This window comes from Heterocephalus glaber, unplaced genomic scaffold (genome assembly GCF_053883595.1).
Source record: "Heterocephalus glaber isolate CG9 unplaced genomic scaffold, H.glaber_assembly_v1.0 deba00001457, whole genome shotgun sequence".
Lineage (NCBI taxonomy): Eukaryota > Metazoa > Chordata > Mammalia > Rodentia > Bathyergidae > Heterocephalus > Heterocephalus glaber.
This window is the reverse complement of record NW_028258305.1, coordinates 34635125-34641124: the sequence shown is the minus strand read 5'-3', so window position 1 is coordinate 34641124 and position 6000 is coordinate 34635125.

The following is a 6000-nucleotide window of genomic DNA, read 5'->3' as shown; positions in this document are numbered from 1 at the left end:
GGAAGAAAAGGGGCAAAGGGGAAGGAAGTGGGAGGGCTAGGGGAAAGAATAGAAGGGAGTGGGATTAATATGAGAACATGGAAAAATAGGAACAAAATCTTTGTAAATAGGGAGGAATGGTGGGGTTGAAGGGAGGGCTGGGCAAGGGTGAAAAATAAGAACCCAGAGAGACTATGTAAAGGTGCAAATTTCCAATGATGAATGTCATTATATTGTATACCTAAAATGTACCAATGATTAGAATGAATAATCAATAATGCAAAGTAGGAAGAAAAGGTCCAAAGGGGTAGGGGTAGTGGGAGGGGCAGGGGAAAGGAAAGAAGGGAAAGGAAAAATGCTGAGAAATGGAAAAAATGGAAATAAAGTCTTTGTAAATAGGGAAGGGTGGAGGGTGTGAAGGGAGGGCTAGGAATGGGAAAAAATAAGAACCAAGATGCATTATTTAAAGGTACAATTCCCAATGAGAAATGTAATTGTGTTGTATACCTACAATGTACCAATAAGAGAATTTAATAAAGTGCAAAAAAAAAAAAAAAAAGGTGATGAGTGACAGTAGAGCTATAGTAGATGTCTCATCAAAACAAGCCAGGCACCAAGAAGGGCCCTGGAGTGTGACTGCTGGACATACAGGAAAAAACCCAAAACAAAACAGAAACACTGAACTGGCTGGATCAGAGGTCAGGTAGAACTCTTGCAGACATTGGTGTAGGGAAAGATTTTCTGAACAAAACCTCAGTTGCCTGTGAACTAGCACAAACAATCATCATGTGGGATATCTTCTTATTAAAAAGCTTCTGCACAGCAAGAGAACCCACCAACAGTGTGAAGAGACAACCCACAATGTGGGAAAAAATTTTCATCTGCTGTTCCTCGAAGGTCTACTATCTAGAATCTTTAAAGCACTTGAAAAGATCAGACCTCCCAAATTTAAAGACCCAGTCCGAAAGTGGGCATCTGAAAATGACAGACATTTCTCAGACAAAGAAGTAGAAGTAGCAAATAAACATATGAAAAAATGTTCAACATCACTGGTCATCTGACAGATGCAAATGAAAACAACACTGAGATTCCACCTCACCCCAGAAAGAATGGCAGTTATCATTAAATCAACCAATAAGAAATGCTGATGTGCCTGTTGGGAAAGAGGAACACTGTTCCACTGCTGGTGTGAGTGTTGACTGGTGTAACCACTGTGGAAATCAAAATGGTGATAGGTCACAGAACTAGGACTGGACGTCCCATTTGCTCCCACTATTCTCCTGCTGGGTATGTTCCCCAAAGAATTGAAAGAGTCATACCACAGTGATATATGTGCACCCATGTTCATAGCAGCACAATTTGTAATAGCTAAAACTTGGAAGCAGCCCAATTGCCCATCACCTGGAGATTGTTTAAAGAAAATGTTTTTAAATAAAATGGAGTACTCCTCAGCCATAAAAAATGAGAAATTAGAGACATTTATAGCTAAATGGATGCACATTGAGGTGATACTCTTAAGTGAAATAAAGAGGACACACGTGTAAATACTGAATAGTTTCTCTAATGTGAGAAACTGAAAGTATAAATAAGGACTAAAAGGTGTAATAGATAATGTGAAACAGGAAGAAAAGGGGCAAAGGGGTAGGGGAATTGGGAGGGGTAGAGGAAAGAAAAGAAGGGAATGGAATTAATATGAGAAAATGGAAAAATGTAAACAAAGTCTTTGTAAATAGGGAGGGGTGGAGGGGTTGAAGGGAGGGCAGGGGAAGGGGGAAAAAATAAGAGCCAAGAGAGATTATGTAAAGGTGCAATTTTGAAAAATGAATGTCATTACTTTGAATACCTGAAATGTACCAATAAAATTAATTAACAAATAAATGTACTATGCCCCATGAGGAGAAGCAGAGGCAAAAAAATCACATGATCATCTTAATAAATGCAGAAAAAACATCTGACAAGATCCAACATCCATTCATTATAAGAAACACTGAAGAAAATAGGAACATAAGGTCTTTATCTCAATGTGATAAAAGCCATGTTTGACAAACAAACTGTCAACATCATACTAAATGGAGAGAAGCTGAAAGCTTTCCCCTGAAAATCAAGAACAAGGCAAGGTTGTGTACTGTCACTATTTCTATTTAATATAGTTCCTGAAACATTATCTACACTAGTGACAGGAGAAAGGAATAAAAGCAATATGGATATGGAAGGAAGAAGTAAAATTACTATTATTTGATGATGCCACAATCCCTGACATAGAGGACGTGAAAAACTCCACCCAAAGTCTCCTAGAACTAATATTCAAATTCTGCAGTGCAGCAGGATACAAAATTAATACTCAAAAAGTAATAGCATTCCTTTACAGTAATAACAAACTCAGTGAGAAGGAAATAAGGGAAACAATACCTTTTCAAGTAGAAACACTTAGAAATTATGAAGGAAGCACAAGACCTCTACAATAAAAACTATAGTAATTTGAAGAAGGAGATTGAAGAAAATATGAGAAAATGGAAAGACATTCCCTGATCCTAGATAGGCAGGACCAGTGTAGTCAAAATGGTCACAATTCTATATGAGAAAACCCAATCAAAATACCAATGACATTCCTCATAGAGTTGGAGAAAGCAATCCCAAAATTCACATGGAACCAGTAAAAACCTAGAATAACTAAACCTATTCTGGGGAACAAGGGCCAGGCAGGGGGCATCACAATCCTGGAGTGCAAGTTATACCTCAAAGCTGCAGTGATAAAAACAGCATGGTACTGGCAAAAAACCAAACCAAACCAAAACAAAAAACCAGATTCATGGATCAATGCAAGAGAATAGGAGAAACAACTGCAGGCACACTCAGCTATGTTATTTTTGACAAAGGAACCAAATCCCTTTGCTGGAGGAAAGACAGCCTCTTTAAAAAGTGGTGGTGGGAAAACTGGCTATCTACATGCTGAAGGTTGAACTTAGACTCCTATCTCTTACCTTGCACTAAAATAAAATCAAAATGGCTTAAAGATCTAAACATTAAAACAAAAACACTTAATCTGCTGAAATATAAAATAGGTGAATATTCAGACTTTCTGAACAAAACCCCAGTTGCATAAGAAATAATCCAAAAATCAACAAGTAGGATCATATCAAATTAAAAACCTTTTGCACAGCAAAGGAAACCATTAACAGTAAAGAGACAACCTACAGAATGGGAAAAAAATTTTGCCAGCCTCTCTTCAAAGGACTAATGTGTAGAATATATAAAGAACTAAAACAATGAGACCTCCCAAATTTAAAGACCCAATTAAAAAATGGTCATCTGAGATGAGGCTATTCTTCTCAGATGAAGAAGTACATTTGGCCAATAAATACACGAAAAACTGTTCAACATCTCTTGCCATTTGAGAAATGCAACTTAAAATAACACTGAGCTTCTATCTCACTCCAGAAAGAATGGCTGCTATCAGGAAATCAACAAATAACAAATGCTGGTGAGGCTTTTGGGAGAAAGGAACACTTCTTCATTGTTGGTTTGACTGTAAACTGATGCAATTACTGGAAATCAGTATGGAGATTCCTTAGAAAACTAAAAGTAGAAATTTCATTTGACCCAGCTATTCCCCTTCTAGGCATCTTCCCAAAAGAGTTATAGACATCGTACCACAGTGATGTATGTATACCTGTATTTATAGCAGTGCAATTCATAATAGCTAAATCTTGGAAACAACCTATATGTCCATCAACAGATGAATGGATAAAAAAATGTGGTATTTATACACAGTGGAGTACTACTCTGCCATAAGAGAGGATAAACTTGAGTCATTTATAGGAAAATATATGCATAATGTTAAGTGCAGTAACTCAGACACACAAGATTAAATATCACATTTTCCCTTATATGAAACTCTCTCTATATATGTACAAATACATATACATATATTAAAATGATAGAAAAAAGGAAAGAAAACAAGAGGTATTGTAATCCAGCACAGACAATATATCTAAAAGTGTACCTTGACTTAGTACAATTGTCTTACATGTTTTATGTGTTCTTGGCCTATAAGTCTGGTTTTCAATCTGCACATATGATAATTAACTTTATAACATCTTATAAATAAATGAATCTGGGCAGTGGAGGGAAAGGAGGGAAAAGAAGAGAATTGAAATGTGTTATAAACATGTACCAATTCCCTACAGTGAATGTAATCATTGTGTATCACAAACATACTAATGAAAGTAAAAAAAAATTTAAAAAAGAGCTACTTCTACATTCCCATGTTTATTGCAGCACCATTCACAATAGCCAAGATACCAGATCAACTTAAATGTCCATCAATAAATGAATGGATAAAGAAGTTGTAATATATAAACACAAAAAGTCATAAAAAGTATGAAACACTTTCATTTGTGACATCATGAATGGCTCTGGAGGTCATTATGTTAAGTACACCAATCACAGAAAAACAAACATTGCATGATCTCCCTCATAAATGGAATCTAACAAACTTGATCTCACAGAAATTTTGCATGCTAAGCACAGTGGTTACCAGAGCTTGGGGGAATAAGAGGAAGTGCGTATGAACTGGTATGAAGTTATTGTGTGAGAGGAGAAATATTAGCTGGGTATGGTGCCACATTCCTGTAATCCCAGAACTCTGGGAGGCTGAGGCAGGAGGATGGAAAGACCCAGCCCATCCTGGGCAATTTAGTGATTTAGCAAAACGGTCCAAAAATTAAAAATAAAATTGGGCTGGGGATGTAGTAGCTCATTGTGAAGGCCCTGGGTTCAATCCTCAGCATGAAAGAATGGGAGTAGGGGGAAAAGGTGAAGTAGTAGGAGGAAAAGGAATGAGTTCTATGACCCAGCAGGGTAAATATCATTAATAATAATCAAGGTCTCTAGTTTCTTTATGGTGGCTTTGTCTGGCTCTGTTGTCACAGTAATGGTGTCCTCTTCAAATGATTCTAGAAGTATGACATCTTTATGTTATTGAAAAAGTCTGTGAAAGATTGGTATTGATTATTTAAAGATTTTGAAAAATTCATCAGTAAAGTCATTTGGTCCAGTGCTTTTCTTTGTTTAGAGGTTTTTGATTTCCAGTTCAGTATCCATTTTAAATATGGATTTGTTCAGACTTTGTACTTTAAGATTTGGTCTTATTGAATTGTATTTTTCTAGGAATTTGTGTATTTTTTTCTAGGTTACCCAGTTTGTTGCTATATTCTTCTGGATAATAGAACCTTATGATCCTTTTTATTTCTGGGGCATCAGTTGCAGTTCCTCATTTTTATTTCTGATTTTGCTTAACTTGAACTTTCTCTCTTTTTCTTAATTAGTTTAGCTAAGTGTTTGTCAATTTTATCTTTTCAAACAGATTTTTGTTTCGTTGATTTCTCTTTTGTTTTTCTCCATTATTTACTTCTGTTCTAGTCTTTTTTATTTCTTTTCTTCTACTATGGTATCCTTGGACTTAATTTTTCTAAGTCCTTTAAGGGAAAAGTTAGGTTGCTTATTTGAGATCTTTTCCCTTTCTTTTTTTTTAAAATTAATTTTATTGGTACAGTTTAGGCATATAATATAATGACATTCATCATTGGAGATTTGTACCTTTACATTTCTTTTCTTTTTTAATATAGGTGTTTACTGCAAAAAAAATCCCTTTTTTATTTATTGTATTTTTGTTTTTGTCTCTCTTGAGAAATTTTTCTATGTTCCTTTTAGATATCGTCTTTGATCCAATGATTGTTCAAAAATGTGTTAATTCTCAAATATTTTTTGATTCTTTTTTTTTTTTGGTACTGGGGATTGAACTCAGGACCTTGCACTTGTGAGGCAGGCGGCAGAACCACTGAGCTAAATCCTCGGCTCCTGATTCTTGTTTTTTAATCCATTCTTTTTATTAGGGATTTTAATTCATCCACATGTAAAGTAAATAATGATAAGGAAGGATTTACTATTGCTATTTTGTTCGCTGTTTTCTGTTAATCTTGTATTTCTTTTGCCTCTTGCTATCTCTTATTGTGTTTTGTT